This window comes from Dendropsophus ebraccatus, chromosome 3 (assembly GCF_027789765.1).
Source record: "Dendropsophus ebraccatus isolate aDenEbr1 chromosome 3, aDenEbr1.pat, whole genome shotgun sequence".
Classification (NCBI taxonomy): Eukaryota; Metazoa; Chordata; class Amphibia; order Anura; family Hylidae; genus Dendropsophus; species Dendropsophus ebraccatus.
The window spans coordinates 116,365,250-116,384,468 of record NC_091456.1 but is presented as its reverse complement, the minus strand read 5'-3'; the positions used below and the strand labels follow the sequence as shown (position 1 = coordinate 116,384,468).

Genomic DNA, 19,219 nt, shown 5'->3' with positions numbered 1-19,219 from the left:
TTTTTCTATACTCCTATTCTCTAAGGCTACGTTCACACAGAGCAAAAGGAGCGGATTACGCAAGGAAATATTTCCGCCTGAAATCAACTGACGCTGAATTCCGAGCAGAATATAAGCAGAATGCAAGCAGAATCCCTGCGTATTCTGCTAGGAAAGTGTTCAGCTCGTAATCAGCTCTTGACAAATTCAGCGCGGAATACTCGAGGAATCCGCGCTGAATCCGCATGCATTCAGCGCTGAAATTCAGCGAGTATTTGGCGAGTAAACTAGACTATACCAGAACATATACTAGAATCCTCCTCCCCCCCCTTTTCCCCATTTCCGCGCTGATTCAGCGAGTAATTTCCGCTTGTATTACGCTTGTATTCCGCTCTGAATCCGCACTGAATCCGCGCTGAAACAGAAAATCAGAGCCCCATTGATTTGTATAGGCTTCCGCTAGCGGAAGAATGAACATGTTCATTCTTCGGCTACGTTCACACAGAGCAAAAAGAGCGGATTACGCAAGGAAATATTTCCGCCTGAAATCAACTGATGCTGAATTCCGAGCAGAATATAAGCAGAATGCAAGCAGAATCCCTGCGTATTCTGCTAGGAAAGTGTTCAGCTCGTAATCTGCTCTTGACAAATTCAGCGCGGAATACTCGAGGAATCCGCGCTGAATCCGCATGCATTCAGCGCTGAAATTCAGCGAGTATTTGGCGAGTAAACTAGACTATACCAGAACATATACTAGAATCCTCCTCCCCCCCCTTTTCCCCATTTCCGCGCTGATTCAGCGAGTAATTTCCGCTTGTATTACGCTTGTATTCCGCGCTGAATCCGCGCTGAATCCGCGCTGAAACAGAAAATCAGAGCCCCATTGATTTGTATAGGCTTCCGCTAGCGGAAGAATGAACATGTTCATTCTTCTGGCGGAAAGCGGATTAGTTCAGTGTGGAAATTCCACTGTGTGAACTGCAGAGCAGAATTTCCATTCAACACAATGGAAATTAGCTCTGCACCTATTTTAACGGCTGAAATTTCAGCGCTGATTCAGCGCAGAAATTCAGCTGCTTTTGCTCAGTGGGAACGAGCCCTTCTGGCGGAAAGCGGATTAGTTCAGTGTGGAAATTCCACTGTGTGAACTGCAGAGCAGAATTTCCATTCAACACAATGGAAATTAGCTCTGCACCTATTTTAACGGCTGAAATTTCAGCGCTGATTCAGCGCAGAAATTCAGCTGCTTTTGCTCAGTGGGAACGAGCCCTTAAGGGCTTCTTCTCAGAAGCATATGATGCAGCTGGTGATTCAGTCCCTCAGTCGGGTATGTATTTACTATGCTGGGAAGGTGCAGGCTCAGGAGCTGATCAAGAATGCCTCCAGCAATGGTCTTGGCTATTTGAATCCTGTAGTCATTTAGAGAGAAAGGGCTACAAGGATTGAGAGGTGCTGACAGGTTGTCATGGTATTTGGGGATCCAATGTAGGTTTGCTAACAAACATAATATTCTGCTGTACAGAAATATTGCAGTGCAGTATCTATGCAGTCACATAATCTCCTAGTGTGGTGCTTAACAAATAAATATAACAACACAACCCCTACATTTTAGATTCTAACACTATTTAATGTGTCTGAATATTTAATGCATTTTCTATAAATTCAGTTACGGTTTTTGTTCACTCACCAAAATACAGTATTTTTTGGGGCTATAAGAGGCACCTTTTAGCAAGAAAATAACAATATATTATTATACTTTATTATTATTCAGGGACGTAGCGAGGTGTCGGGGGGATGGGCTGCTGCTCTGGGAGCAAGGCCAGGTGGAGCTCCAGTCTCATAGAAACATTCCCCACATACAGTAGTGCTCCTGTCAGTTTAAAAACTACTGACAGATCCGTGTGTGCAGGGAGTCAGCAGTGTAAGGAGACTCAGAATCCCTGCACGCTGGTCTGTGCTTTCTGTGTGCTGGGTTCAGAGCAGTGAGGGGCCAGTTGCCCCACAGAAGCATTTATCTCTGCATTTCACAGTTTTGTAGCCCATTGCAGCATTGCAGGGCCCGTTCTTACTAACCTTCCCCCTCCCTCGGCAACTAACATGTCCGGGTTCTTGCTGCTGACAGCCCCTCGTCTCCTTCGTGATGGTCAGATAATCTACAGCTGTGTGAGAAGAAGAGGAGGTAAAGCACATGGATGATGGTGAAATAATTTGCAGGGCCCTATGTAAGGAGAGGAGGAGGTACCGTACATGGATGTTACAGCAGCTGGAGAACACTGTCACTTGATGGCCTGCCAGGGAAGGACTGAAGAGGAGCAGCAGCAGCTCTGACAGACAATAACCGTGATTACTATCGCTCTGCTGAACATTATAAGGTAGAGGATAGACTGTGGGAGAGGAAAGAACCCCTCATGAAGCTGCAGCCTGGTATCTCTGTGTACAGTGATTAGAATTTCATTTTTATGTAAGAGCAGCAGAAATGTTTTATTCTTCCCCGCAAACATACAGCAAATCATTCCCACCTGTGCCCCACACTTCCAAAATGTCCATCCTCCTCCTTCCCCCTTCTCCCCCCCCCCCCCAAATCTCTTCTCCCCCTAAGTTCCTGCGCCCTTGGGTTGCATAGGGATTTTGATATGATAGGAGACGTGTAACTATAAATCACTGTGTCGCTTTGCAGGGATCAGGCTCTGTCAGGCATAAGGTAACTGCACGCAGTTACTTTGTAACGAAGCATGTCAAGGATGAGTTTCTTGCAGCCGTTGTATCGCAGCCACTTGTGGATCATAAGGTGACTTTGTACAGTTACCTTAGCGCCAATGTAGCAAAGTCCAGGCAGAGGCCTAGCCTTACGGCCATATTACATGGCCCAGTGCCTAATGTAATTTGCGCTTTTTTACCAAGCCTATTACACGGCTCGATAATCGTACAGCAAGGGTATGCCTGTCCTGGCTGCTGAACAGAGTGGCCAATCCATCAGTCGCGTCGTGATGTGGACACCCCCGAGATCCCAAAGCCCGGTGGGGGTCCCGCGGCCACTCCTGATGCAGCAATTAATGGCGGTTGATCCTTGTGTACCTCATAAAGCTAAAATCACACTCCCCTCCTTCAGGCTGTACTGCCCTGTTTTGTGGTGAGTCTGTCCATAAGCTGGCCGAGGACCATGCTCTGCCCCCCCAGTGTCCACCACTGAGCCTTTATATGCCTATGGTGGACACTTGAGGGCGGGGCATGGTCACATGCTCGTCCATGTCAGCCATCATAGGGACAGTACAATACTGTACACTGAACTATTTTACTATAAAGTGGCCAACCCCTATAATAATAATAATAACATTTATACATACCTGTCCACGCTTCCAGTGGTGTTCTCGTTTCTGACCGCAGCTGGAACTTTAAGCCGGTCTCTGAAGTGACAGGGCGCTCAGCCAATCACTGGCTGCCATGCTGTCCTGATTGGCTGAGTGGCCTATCACTTCAGAGACCTGCTCAAAAGTTCCAGCGGTGGCTGCGGTCAGAAGCTAGAACAACAGCAGGGATCGAGGACAGGTATGTAAAAATCTTGCTTATTTTTTTTATTCTTTACACATTAATCAGCCATCAGCCGCGCAACACTATTACACATAGCATTGTGCAGTCGGCAGCGGATGATTTTCATCATGTTGAAAGACAACGATCAGCTGATGATCGTTTCCTTGGCTGATCACTGTCTTTTTTTACATGGAATGATAATCTGCTGAAGCAGCCTAAAAGGGCGGATTATAGTTCTGTGTAATAGGGCCTTTACTCTCCTATTGGTTCTGCTACTTTCCTAGCATCCCTCTCTGCCTCCTTACAGAACTTCCCTGTCACCTTTTTCCCCTGCTGCGTCCAGTGTACACTATTTCAGAAGCCCTGCTACCTTGAACCTCCGACAATCATCTGCTTAGTTCTTGCCACATGGATCAGTGCTCTATTATATACACAGCATTGATCTCAATGGGAGATCAGTGCTGTGCATATAAAAGTCCCCCAGGTAACTTCTAATGAATGTGTACAGTAAAAATTATCAAAAGTGATCAAAAAGTCGCAAATATACAGGTACTGATAGACAGTACAGACCATGGCGCAAAAAATGACACCTCACACAGCCCCATAGACCAAAGGATAAAAGCGTTATAAGGATGGGAATACAGCAATTTTAAGGAACATTTAGTTTTTTTTTAAAAGGTTTTAATTTTTTAAAAGCATCAAATAAAATAAAACTTATGCAAATTTCATATCTATGTAATCTATGCATATCTATGTAATGCAAAATTAAGTCTGTCACAATTAGTGGCGCAAAAAATAAGTGCTCATTTGGGTCTGTAGGTGAAAAAGTGCAAGTGCTATGGCCTTTGAAACACTGCGAGATAAAAACTAAAATTGGTACGGAAAGGAAGGGGTTAAAGGCTACAGCTAACCTTTCTGATTTGGGATTTTTTGAATGCCCCTTTTTTGTCATTTATAGCCCTTCTAACCTCGGTTATATAAATATCGTTTATACCCATACAAATGTATTTGGCAGTACAGTTATATAATATGGATTTGAAGATTTCCCATTTATTAGCTGCATCAGTATGTGACAGCAGCCGCTCCCAGTCTATGCCCTGAAGTTCAGCCCTTAACCCTGGGAAATTGGCACTTTTAAAATTAAATATTTTTGCCCTCCCAACCTGTCTTTGTTTTCTACACTTTAAGCTAAAAGTCACTCTAAGGTGTTCATGGACGGTGACATCCCCAACCAACTTGGCATTGTTAGAAATAACCAAAGCTAACAGCACATGCCCTTGGTGGGATTTGAACCCAGGACTCCAGTGCTGCAAGGCTACAGTGCTAACCACTGAGTCACTGTAACTCACTGTAATATCATTTATAACATACAGACATATTCCTCCTTCCTTTCTGCCCACCCTGTCCCTTCTGAACAATGTAACTGTCTGAATATTGACAGCCCAGTCATGTGAGGAGTCCAGCCATGTGTCAGTGACAACAACTACATCAATCTGTTTATCCAGAACCAAGTCCTCAAGATCCCCCATTTTGCTGGCTAGACTTCTGGCATTTGTAAACATAAATTTTATATTACCATCTAGTTCAGTGCTTCTCAGTTCCAGTCCTTGTGGCCCACCAACAGGTCATGATTTGAGGATATCCCATACAAAGAGCAGCTGTGATAAGACCTGATGCACTGAGTATAATTATATCACCTGTGAAATACTAAGGAAATCCTCAAAACATGACCTGTTGATGAAGCCTGAGGGCTGGAACTGAGAAGCACTGTGTGTTTTTGCAAATATGGTATTAGTTATCCCTTTGAGGACCAGGCCCAAAATGACCCAGTGGACCGCGCAAATTTTGATCTTAGTGCTTTCGTTTTTCCCTCCTCCCCTTCTAAGAGCTCTAACACTCTCAGTTTTCTATCTACAAGCCATGTAAGTGCTTGTTTTTTACAGGAATAGTTGTACTTTGTAATGGCGTTATTCATTTTACCATAACATGTATGATGGAATTCCAAATATATTATTTATGAAGATATAAATAGGTGAAATCGTAAGAAAGAATGCAATATGGTAACGTTTGGGGGGTTCCTGTGTCTACGTAATGCACTATATGGTAAAAGCGACATGATACAATTATTCTATAGGTCAGCCCGAACACAACCATATGCAGGTTACACAGATTCTCTAATGTTATATATATTTTTTTTTATGAAATCCTTTTTTTTGGCAATTAAATATTAATAAAATGGGCCTATTGTGACGCTTATAACGGTTTTATTTTTTCACCTATGGGGCTGTATGGGGTGTCATTTTTTCCGCCATGATCTCTAGTTTTTATTAATACCATATTTGTCAAGATCGGACGTTTTGATCACTTTTTATTGATTTTTTTAATATATAATGTAACATAAAATCGGTAATCTGCGCACTTTTTCCCCTCTTTTCGTGTACGCCGTTTACCGGTCGCAATGACGCTTGTTATATTTTAATAGATCGGACAATTACGCACGCTATGGTATATTATATGTTTATCTATTTATTCATTTTTATATGTTTTATTTATATAATGGGAAAGGGGGGTGATTTAGACTTTTATTGGGGGAGGGGTTTTGGGGTAGTGTGTTAGTGTTTTGAACTTTTTTACACTTTTGAAGTCCCTTTGGGGGACTTCTACATAGATTACTTAGATTTATACACTGATGAATGCTATGCCATAGGCATAGCATTGATCAGTGTTATCGGCGCTCTGCTCATTGAGCCTGCCTGTGCAGGCTCAGTGTAGCAGATCGCCGATCGGACCGCATGGAGGCAGGTAAGAGACCTCCAGCAGTCCGTTTGAACGATCGGGACCCCCGCAGTCACACTGCGGGGGTCCCGATCGGTAAGTGACAGGGGACTCCCCCTGTCACTTACACTTAAACGCTGCGGTCGCACCGCGATCGCGGCGTTTAAGGGGTTAATGACACGCGGCAGCGCGATCGCTGCAGCGTGTCATTACCGGTGAGGTCCCGGCTGCTCACTGCAGCCGGCCCCCACCTCTTATGAAGCGCGCTCCGCTCCGGAGCGCGCTTCATAGTGGGAATAACACCCATGACGTAAGGTTACGTCATGGGTCGTCTGGGGACAGACTTCCATGACGTAACTTTAGGGGTTAAATTCATGTGAATTATTATTTTTTTTTATTCTTATCTTGCCTGTATAACATGTTTTAACTGTCCATATACAGTGTGTGACTGTGTGTGTATATATATATATATATATATATATATATATATATATATATATACATACACATATATACACACACACACACACGTATTTTCCGGCGTACAAGACGACCCATAACTTTTCCAGTTAAAGTATAGAATTTGGGATATACACGCCAAGACTATCCCTCTTCCAACGCACACCAAATAAAAATTAATAAAAAACATCAGACAGGAGCGAGATCTAAGAGGCAGAGAAGGGGGTACAGTAATAACGGTATGATACACGGGCGGGCCAGAGGGGTGGAGGAGGTGTGTTTTTCTGGGCACAGCGCCACTCTGCTGTAAGGGTACATGCACACTACGGAATGGCGACAGAAAATCCGTAGAAATGTAAAAATGTAAGTCTGTCTGTCCCCTGTAAACCTCCAAACGCTTGAACCGTTTGACCCTAAATTTAGCAGGCAGATACATAGGGTGCCCGGGAAGGTTAGAGCGAAGGTCGCGTCCCCGACAGATGTACAGGAGGGGAGGGGGAAGAACACCCCATAGAAATGAATGGGAAAATCTCCACACTGCACACACAGGTGATATAATTAGTGCTGCAGGTCTCCAGCAGAAACGGCAGTTGGAGGCCTTAGCAACCAATAGGATTACTACTTTCATTTTCACAGGGAGTTGTGGTTTCTAGGCCGGCTGCCTTACAACAGATCCACAGAAATAACTTGTAGACCCCCTACTCCAACTATACAGTACAGGTATACAGGAAACTACAGGTATACAGGACCCCAAAACTATACACTACAGGTATACATACCTCTCAACATTTTGAACGGCCAAAGAGGGACAGTTGTGGTTCATGCTAGGAAAATTTTACAGGCATTTCTTTTTAATTTAAGGATGCATTTACACATCCAGGATCTGCTACAGATTGATGCATTTAGTTACATCGATATCTGCAAATCTGCAGCAGATCCTGTATGTGTGACTGCATCCTTAGGTCGCATTCACACATCCGTAACGCTGTCTGTAATTGCGGACCCAAAACTGCGGACAGGATTACAAATGTGTTTCAGTTTCTGTCGGCATTCGCAGGTACCCACTGTCATATAGGTGACACAGACGCACAATGGCTTCATCATTTTGTTGCAGCATGGATCATGTCCCCAAATGGATCAGAAACACCTACAGTGTGTGTATGGGGCCATAGAACTCAATGAGTCTGCATGTGTGACAGGGGCCATAATGTCACATGATTCATGTGAATATAATAATTTTTAGGATCCAGCTTGCACCACATGATAGAATAATATGCAAGTTTGGGTCTATTATACAGTAAGAAACCAGGCACTTTCTAGAGCAACATTAAAGGTTTATTAATGCAAATCTAATTCCTAGGTCAAAAAGAGGGACATGTAAGGGGCAAAGAGGGACAGAGGGACATGGGTCAAAAGGAGGGACTGTCCCTCCAAAAAAGGGAGGTATGGGTATACAGGACACTACAGGTATACAGGACCCCAAAACTATACACTACAGGTATACAGGTCCTCCATGAACTATATACTACAGGTACACAGGGCCCCAAAACTATACACTACAGGTATACAGGACCCCAAAACTCTACACTACAGGCACACAGCACCTCCATCAACTCTATACTACAGGTATAGAGAGCCCCAAAACTAAACACTACAGGTATACAGGACCATAAAACTATACACTACAGGTATACAGGACCATAAAACTAAACACTACAGGTGTACAGGACCCCAAAAACTATACACTACAGGTATACAGGACCTCCACCAACTATATAATACAGGTATACAGGACCCCAAAACTATACACTACAGGTGTACAGGACCCCAAAACTTTACACTACAGGTATATGGGAACCCCAACAGCATTTCCACCAACTATATACTACAGGTATACAGGACCTCAACCAACTCTATACTACAGGTATACAGGACCTCAACCAACTCTATACTACAGGTATACAGGGCCCCCAAACTATACACTACAGGTATACGGGACCTCTACCAACTCTAGACTACAGGTATACAGGACCCCAAAACTATACACTACAAGTATAAAGGACCTTCACCAACTCCTTACTACAGGTATACAGCACCTCCACTAACTCTATACTACAGATATAGAGGACCCCCAAACTATACACTACAGATATACAGGACCTCCACCAACTATATACTACAGGTATACAGGACCCTCAAACTATACACTACAGATATACAGGACCTCCACCAACTATATACTACAGGTATACAGGACCCTCAAACTATACACTACAGGTATACAAGACCTCCACCAACTATATACTACAGATATACAGGACTCCCAAACTATACACTACAGGTATACAGGACCCCCAAACTATACACTTCAGGTATACAGGACCCCCAATCTATACACTACAGGTATACAGGACCCCCAAACTACAGGTATACAGCACCTTCACCAACTATATACTAGAGGTATACAGGACCTCCACCAACTATACACTGCAGGTATACAGCCCCCCCCAACTATACACTACAGATATACACTAATTCCACTGATTAATTCAGATGAAACAATACCTTTTAGACGATTGCAGCTTCCTGTTAAGCATCAATGCAATGGCAATAAACAAGGCCTAAGCCTGATCACTGCAGCTGGTGGCATAAATCTGGATTCTGCATGTTTTCTGCATGGACAATTGTATGTTGCTGCTGCAGAGTTGTATCAGGTAAAAATCTTTGTCTATGTACCTGGCAATAACACTGCCACTGTTGTACATAACCAGGCTATGTATATAACACTGCCAATGTTGTATATAATCAGGCTGTATATAACACTGCCAATGTTGTATATAACCAAGCTGTTTATAACACTGCCAATGTTTTATGTGACCAGGCTCAGTATAACACTGCCAATAGTGTAATAAACCAGGCTCAGTATAATACTGCCAATGTTGTATATAACCAGGCTCTGTATATAACACTGACAATGTTGTATATAACCAAGCTCTGCATATAACACTGTCAATGTTGTATATAATCAGGCTCTGTATACAGTCTGATCACATGACATCTCAGTTTGGCTATTAGGTATTTAGGATGTTTAAAGTTTTTAGTTTATTTCTAATGTGCATAAGCTACAATTTACATAAACAGTGCAGAACTGTCAGGTATATAGGGGTATATATGGCTCCTGGCGATTTCCCCTAAACAAAAAAAAAAGGGTGTAGATTGGCCTCCTGAGCACTCTTGGAACAAATTTAATTAACACGCTGACACTTTATACCCGGGCAGCGTCGTGTACATTTTCTAGTGTGTGTGTATATGTGTACAGGGGGTAAGGGGAGGGGGATGGGGAAAAGTGCCCCATAGAGATGAATGGGAGAATCTCCACACTGCACACACAGGTGATATAATTAGTGCTGCAGCTTGCCAGCAGAAACGGCAGTTGGAAGCCTTAGCAACAAACAGGATTACTACTTTCATTTTAACAGGGAGCTGGAATCTGATTGGTTGCTAGGGCCAGTTGCCTCACAACATCCACAGAAATAAATACAGTAAGGTTGCATTCACACGTACAGGATCTGCAACAGATCTGCGGCAGATTTAAAGTTGCAGATTCAATGCATCAAATCTGGGCCATCAAATCTGCTGCGAGATTTGGGTGCCTTCACACCTACCGGATCCGCAGCGGATTTCACGCAGCAAATTCGCAGCGAAATCTGCTGCTGATCCAGTGTCCTACAACCATATGACACGACTACATCCTGCTGCGAGAATGTAACTTAACCCCCTTGGCGGCCGGAGCGTAACTTACACTGACAGAGGCACCCATCATCCCGCCCCACAGACCGCTGTTAGATAGTGCAGGCTCCCTTCCAGTGTGTTCAGCGCTGTGCTGCTGCTGCCGGGCACGGCTCTCTCCTCACGGCTCTGGACGCTGCACACTCCGCTCCAGCTTGCTTCGGAAGGGGAGGGGGGGGGGCAAGAGCCGTGAGGAGAGAGCCGTGCCCGGCAGCACAGCGCTGAACACACTGGAGGGAGCCTGCACGATCTAACAGCGCTCTGTGCGGGCGGGATGATGGGTGCCTCTGTCAGTGTAAGTTACGCTCCGTATGGGCGCTATCTGCAAGGTGGGTGAGTGTATACAGTATGGGCTACCTCGGGGGGGGGTGGAGTGTATACAGTATAGGGACTACCTGCAAGGGGGGGGGTGTATAGAGTATGTGGGCTACCTGCAAGTAGGGGGAGTGTATAGAGTATGGGGGATACCTGCAGGGCTGGTGGGGGTGTATACAGTACGGGGGCTACCTGCAGGGAGGGAGTGTATACAGTATAGGAGTACCTGCAAGGGGCGGGGGAATGTATACAGTACAGAGCCTGCTTGGGGGGGGGGGGGGGGGGGGGAGTGTATACAGTATTAGAAACTTTGAAACCTCTTCTGTGTTGTCCTCACTAAGGATAAAAGGTAGTGCCTAAGAGGGCCAGATTATGATGATGCAGGATTGTGTATGCACTTAATATTATAAGCTGCAGGTTTTCTGCACACACACTTTACTTATGGTCTGCAGTCGGGGGAGGAGGGGGAGGAGGACCCCCAAACTACACACTACAGGTATACAGGACCTCCACCAACTATATACTACAGGTATACAGGACCTCCACTAACACTGTCAATGTTGTATATAACCAGGCTCACACTACCAATGTTGTTCATAACCAGGCTGTATATAACACTGTTAATTTTGTATATTGCCAGGCTCAGCATAATATTACCAGTGTTGTATATAACTAGGCTCTGTATAACACTACCAGTGTTGTACATAACCAGGCTATAACCAAGCCATAAGAATGCTTACTCTGCTCTTTCCGGCGTGCTGTACCCGCGGCCCCATTTATAACAGAGAAGCTGTGGCTAAATATGGAGATTTGCAGGGAGTTCAGAGGTCGAACCCTCCGCGATCTCTTACTTTTACCCTATCCCTGTCAGAGCTTAGATTACAGTGCTGCACATAATAGAAGCAGTCGATCTTCTCTCATATGCAATAACTCTCAGCACTGTAAATCTAAGCACTGACAGGGATCGTACAGAAAGTGAATGAATGAAATCTCATGAAATCTTCCATATTACAGCTAGGCTGTAGTTTACTGAATGATGGCTTTCTTTAGAAGTTTCAGCATCTGTCCCATGACATTTCATTCATTTCCCTGCTGTACGATCACTGTCAGAGCTTAGATTTACAGTGCTACACATAATGAAAGAAGACCATCTTCTGCTATAGCTCTCAGCACTGTAAATCTAAGCTCTGACAGGGATCATACAGCAGGGCAATGAATGGAATCCCATGGGACAGATGCTGGAAAGGAATAATCTGGTGGAGGGTGAAAAGAGCCATCAATCAATAGTACAGCCCAGAACTCCAGAATTCCTCCCTCTCCTCAGTCTCCTGCCACCCACCCCCCCCTCCCCCAACACACATACTCCCCCATACCCTTAGTGTCACCTTCTCCCTTTCCCTGGTTTCTGCCCAGAGATCATGAGCCAATAAACTTAAAGGGGTACTCTGGGCTAGGGGCATTTTTATGGTAAGGCCGAGGAGGCGGTCATCCTCCACTTACCTCCCCGGTTCCAGTGTCGGGTCCCGGATCCCGCTGCCCCATTTTCCTGTCTCGTGACGTCTCAAGGCAGCTCAGCCATTCAGGGGTCGTAGCGGGGTCCCCCCTTTAGTTCGGGAGAAATTTATCTCTTCGTTTCTTGTGAAAGGGATATTTTTTTTTTTTTTTTCGTTTTAAAAGGTAATCATTTTAAGAAAAAATCTAAATTTTCACTTTTTTTGCCGGATTCTAATAGGTTTCCTTCAGTACACAGATTCAGGCACCATGTCACATTTGCAATGCACATGTGGTATCAGTACAGTTGAAATCCCCCCAGAAGTGACCCCTTTTTGGAAACTAGACCCCTCAAGGAATTCATGTAGGGGTATAGTGTGCGTTTAAACCAGGGCTGTGGAGTTGGTAAGCCGTAGCTCCGACTCCAACCTCGACTTTTGAATTTTAGCAGGACCGACTCAGACTCCTGCTCCTTCATAAATGGCCAGTCATATAACAGGGGAGTTATTTGTCACACTGGCTCAGCAACTTCTTCCTAATGTCCTACATGATCCTGGGGCGACTTCTGAGGGAATAAGGAAACATATAAAGCAGATTTTCCTCTGTGTGGGCAGTGGATGCAGCCAGTCTCCAGCCTCCAGGTCCTGAACTACTCACAACTAGACTAGATGGAGCAGGTGGTCTTTTCCTGCTGACAGTCTTCTATGTTTCTAACTAAATATTCACCATACACAAAAAACTTTGCTAACAATGCCAGATACCAGTGATAAAGAGGTCACACATAGTAATATAGAGGGGTCACGCCATAGCACACACATACACAGCCTACTGCCATAGAACACTGAAGAAAAACACCACATTGAGGACAGAGGTTACTGCTACACTACTTATGTCTTCTCCTCCTCTATATTACACAGGATATCTTCATATTACACTGCTGCTCATATACAGTCATCCAGCATCCAGAAAGAGAACAGCACAGATTCAGTACCATGTATACCACATATGGGGTGTTTTTTTATTCGGAAGAAATTGCTGAATACATTGTGGGGTGCTTTTATCTTTGTTCCTTGTAAAAGAGTTTTTTGTTTTTTTATTTAAAAAAGGTTCAGTTTAGAACAAATGTCAATTTTAACTTTTATTGCCTAATTCTAATTTTTTTTTTCACAAACACTTGAGGATCTAAACACTTAATTTGCCTATAGATGAATTCCTTAAGGGGTGTAGTTTCAAAATGGGGTGTTCTGAGGAGTTTTTCTTATATTTTGACACCTTTGCTCCATTGCGAACACTATATGGTGCCTGAAAATCACTGTGACACAGGAATGACACTAGGGCCACATATGGAATTTTTATAAAAACTGCATGATTTGAGTAATGAATATTTAGTTGAACTAGATTTGCATTTCCAGGGAAATACATAGTGCTTAAAAAGAGCGCCCCTTTACCAGTGACTTTCTTTTAAGAGAAACTTTGATCCTGGGTGCCGTGCCTTTAAGAGCGACTTGGGTCCCATCCCTTTAAGAGTGACATGAGTCCCTTTAGGAGCAACCTGGGACCCAGGTCGCTCTTAAAGGGACCCAGGTCGCTCTTAAAGGGACCTAGGTTGCTCTTAAAGGGACCCAGGTCGCTCTTAAAGGGACCTAGGTTGCTCTTAAAGGGACCCAGGTCGCTCTTAAAGGGACCCAGGTCGCTCTTAAAGGGACCCAGGTCGCTCTTAAAGGGACCCAGGTCGCTCTTAAAGGGACCCAGGTCGCTCTTAAAGGGACCCATAAAGGTTTTTTGTTTTTTTTTTCCAAATTTTTTTTTTCTATTTTCCGCACCCTATCGCCGCTAAGTGTTGATCAGCATCGCACGAAAGTGCGCTGCTAATCAGCAACTCCTCCTTTTTGGCGTAGGGTGTTTTCTTTCTATATCCTACTGCCACGGTCTGCTGATAAGTGCAGCACATAAGTGTGGCATTTATCAGCAACACCATTTTTGGCGTAGTTTTTTTTTTTTTTAATACTTACTGTAAAAAAAACACGTAAAATACACTACATTACACCACACTACACTACATTGAATAAAGTTTGACACTACACCACTACATACCCCATATACCAATCCCTATATAAAAGTGGCCCCCGGTGTGTTTTCGGTATCAGACGCATACGCTATTATTGCCTCCGACACCGAAACAGCCAGTGAGGATTAATGGGGGGATCCTTCTTTCCTCCATTCATCCTCATCCTCCAATGACGTATCTGGGGGTAGCGTAGCGTACGCTGCCTCCCAGATATGTCTTTTCCGCCAGTACCGTCCCAATAAGAGATGACGGTATGGCGTGAAATTCTGCAAACTCTGTGAGAGTACCTCAGGGTACACTTACAGATTTAGGGTACGTGCACACTGCGGAATGGCAAAGGATAACACTTTGTGCATTCCGCAGCTGGCACCCGCCGGCGGACTGATGCAGGCGAGTGTCTCCACCCGTGTCATAGACTCCATGTTATGCACGGACGGATTCCATCGTCCGTCCAAAGAATGAATAAGTTGGACGGAGAGCGGAATCCGCCCGTGCATAGAATGGAGTCTATGACACGGACGGAGACGCGCGCCGGCATCAGTCCGCGGGTGGGTGCCAGCTGCGGAATGCACAAAGGGTTATCCTTCGCCATTCCGCAGTGTGCACGTACCCTTAGAGTATATGAAGGAAGGGACACCCTAATCCAGCCACCACAATGCCAACCCTCCCATCCTCGGAGTTAGTGGGATGATCGTTCGGGAACTGATCTTCCCACTGCTGGATAAAGGTCACCACCACCTGAACAGGCATAACTTTTATACCAGCACCCCCCTTTTCTGGTCCCTCGCTGCCTGAGCTACTGTAGCTTGCGGCACGATCCGAAAATATCAGAAGTAGTAATAGAGCCCTAATATTTAGCAGCCATGGAGCGGACCCAGCGCTTCTGGATATGAAGGACCCCGGATCGCACCAGGACAACATTTTCCAGGTGATGTCCCCCACACTGGAAAACAGGAGACCCCAGAAGAAGTGCAGAGTGTGGGGTAACGGGGATCAGGAAGGACGCCATTTTCAAGTGTGACGCCTGTCCTGATCACCCCGACCTCTGCATACTGGATCGCTTCAAGGCGCACCACACGTCATCGGAGTTCCACATTATCTAAATTCTGTCCCTTATTCCTATTTCAGGGGTCACGTTGATCCAGGGATTATTCTGATCGCCATTATGAAGTTGGGAAGGAATTTTTCCCCTGTGATGAGGCTACTGTCGTCTGCCTTACAAGGTTTTTTTTGCCTTCCTCTGGATCAACACAGGTTGAATTTGATGGACACCTGTCATTTTCAACCTTATAAACTAATAATTTGCCTAATACCCCCAAATAAATTAGAATTGTCCCTTTTCCCCAGCTAAATAGGTATGGCCGCCATTCCCATTAGAGGATGCCATGATGCCATTATAAACCCTCTGTGCTGCCAGGGCAGTAGAAACCCCCACAAGTGACACCATTCTGGAAACTACTCCCCATAAGGAAGCTAACAAGGGGGGCAGCGGGTATTTGGCCCCCTGGTGACGGCCACATTTGGGACGTGAAAATGAAAAAAATGGTATTTTTTATTTTCACAGCACATGTTCTACACATGTGCCAGTCACCAGTGGGGACCATATGCTCACTGCACCCCTTGTTAGATTCCTTATGGGGTGTAGTTTCCAGAATGGGGTCACTTGTGGGGGGTTTCTACTGTCCCGGCAGCACAGGAGCTTTGTAATTGCTACATGGCCTCCATCCTCCATTCCAGCCTCTAAATGGCGCTCTGTCTCTTTGGTGGCTTGCCCTGTGCCCATATGGCACATTATGTCCACATGTGGGGTATTTTCGTACTCAGTGGAAATTACCCTACACGTTTTGCGTTTATTTTCTTTTTTAACCCCTTGTGGAAATGGAAAAAAATCAAGGCTAGACCAACATTTAGTGTAATTTTTTTTTTTTTTTTTTTTTTTACTCTAAATCATTGATCTTTTTCATTTTCACAAGGGGCTAAAAGATAAAAAAAAAAACACAAAATGTGTAGAGCAATTTTCCCTGAGTACAGCAATACCCCACATGTGCACATAAAGTGCCATGCGGGTGCAGGGTAAGCCTCCAAAGGGAAGGAGCGCCATTTGGTTTTTTGAGGCTGGATTTGGCTGGAATGGATTTCGAGGGGCCATGTTGCATTTAAAAGGCCCCTGTGTTGCCAAGACAATTGAAACCCCCCACAAGTGACCCCATTATGGAAACTACACCCCTCAAGGAATGTAACAAGGGGTGTAGTGAGCATTTGGACCCCACTGGTGACAGGCACAAATGTGTGGAACAATGTGGCGTGAAAATGAAATATTACATTTTTTACACTATAATGTTGGTCTAGCCTTGAATTTATCATTTTCACAAGGGGTTAAAAGAGAAAAAAAACACACACAATGTGTAGAGCAATTTCCCCCGAGTCTGTAAATACCCCACATGTGGACATAAAGCGCCATGTGGGCGCAGGGCAAGCCTACAAAGGGGAGGAGCGCCATTTGGATTTTGGAGGTTGGATTTGGCTAGAATGGATGATGAACGCCATGTCGCGTTTACAGAGCCCTCGTGCTGCCAAAACACTGGAACCCCCCAAAAGTGACCCCATTCTGGAAACTACACCCCACAAGGAACCTAACAAGGGGTGCAATGAGGATATGGACCCCTTGATGACGGGCACATTTGTGCAGTGAAAGTGAAAAAATGAAATTTTTCACTTTCACGTCACATTGTTCCACATTTGTGCCCGTCACCAGTGGGGTCCATATCCTCATTGCACCCCTTGTTAGATTCCTTGAGGGGTGTAATTTCCAGAACGGGGTCCCTTGTGGGGGGGTTCCAGTGTTTTGGCAGCACGAGGGGTCTGTAAATGCGACGTGGCCTTCGAAATCCATTCCAGTTAAATCCAGCTTCCAAAAGCCAATTGGCGCTCCTTCCCTTTGGAGGCTCGTCCTGCGCCCGCTTCGCACTTTATGTCCACATGTGGGGTATTTCAGTACTCGGGAGGAACTGCGCTACATGTTTTGTGTTTTTTTTTTCTTTTATCCCTTTGTGAAAATGAAAAATTGAAGGCTAGAACGTTTTAGTGTAAAAAATACTTTTGTCTTTTTTCACGCCACATTGTTCGGAAAATCTGTGAAGCACCTGTGGGGTCCAAATGCTCACCCCACCCCTTTTTACATTCCTTGAGGGGTGTAGTTTTCTAATGGTGTCCCTTTAGGGGTGTTTTTTAGGTTTTGGCACCCCAGAGCCTCTGCCAACCTGAAGTGGTACAGTCAGAAATGACCAAATATAACGGAGCCATTGAAATTCACTAGGCGCTCCCTTATATCTGAGGCTTGTGGTTGCGTCAAATAGCGCAATAGGGCCACATATGGGGTATTTCTATAAACTGCAGAAACGGGGCAATAAATATTGGGGTGCATTTCTCTGGTAATAGGTTCATAATTATGAAAAATATTGGATTACAATAAAATCTCTGCACAGAAAATTAAAATTTTCAAATTTTTTACACACTTAGCTTTTATTTCTGTGACTCCCCTAATGGGTTAAAAAACTTTCTGAATGTGCTTTTGCAGAGTTTGGGGGGTGCAGTTTCTGAAATGCGGTGCTTTGTGGGGCTTTCTAACACACAGTCCCCTCAAATACACTTTAAACCTGAACAGGTCCCTAAAAATATCTGATTTTGAAATTTTACAGAAAATGTGGAAATTTGCTGCTAATGTTTTACGCTTTCTATTGTCTAAAAAAAATGATAGTTTAATAAATGCCGCCAACATAAAGTAAACATGTTGCTAATGCTATTTAATATATCATTTATGTGTTATAACCATTTTCTGTATAAGCAGAAAAGTTTTAAAGTTGGAAAAATGCATTTTTTCAAAATTTTTCACGCTATTTTGGTTTTTTTCATAAAGATTCGTTATTAGTATCGACTCCAATTTACTAGAAATGTGAAGTACAATATGTCATGAGAAAACAATCTCAAAATCGTCCGGATAGGTAAAAGCATCCCGAAGTTATTAATGAATAAAGTGACACAGGTCATATTCATAAATTTGCTCCGGTCCTTAAGGCCATATCAAGCCCGGTCCTTAAGGGGTTAAAGGGACCCATTTTGCTCTTGAAGGGACATATTTCGCTCTTAAAGGGACCCAGGTCGCTCTTAAAGGGACCCAGGTCGCTCTTAAAGGGACCTAGGTCGCTCTTAAAGGGACCCAGGTCGCTCTTAAAGGGACCCAGGTCGCTCTTAAAGGGACCCAGTGCAAACCAAAGAAGAAAAAAAGGCTGGACACACCATACAAGTGCACACCACAAATATAAAGTATCAAAAACTCTAAATTTTATTAAGCAAATTATGAAACACCAAACACATGATTAAAAACATCTAAAACGTTCCCTTAAGGAACACAATAATAATCAAGGTTGACCCACATACATGATAAAAAGTGGGTCTAAACCCTACAGGGGGCTATATGCACATGATAATGCAGCCATGACCGGAGCTACCAAACATCAAGGCGAACAACAGGAAACAAAAAACTTACAAATATATGAATAATGAAATCAAAAAAGATCTATATGGTATAATGTTACAATGGTTGCTGCAAATGCTACCCAGAAGTATATGTTAAATACAAAATAACTACTCATAACATAGAATACTTGTAAAGTACCAAATGGCAGCAAAAACCCTATTACCCACAAACAAACACGGACCACAATAGCGCCTAAGGAAGCTCCAACGGTCATGGAATAATCACCCCTGGAAGAAAGGCTCCACGCGTATCGTCACCCTCCGGTGACTTCGTCAGGA

At 44.2% G+C, this 19,219-nt stretch overlaps 1 protein-coding gene across 1 annotated transcript in view; it reads left to right on the top strand.

Annotated features, from left to right (window-relative positions):
- Positions 1–19,219, top strand: part of TIMM44 (translocase of inner mitochondrial membrane 44) — a 182,686-nt gene that overhangs the window by 86,922 nt on the left and 76,545 nt on the right. The window lies entirely within an intron of this gene.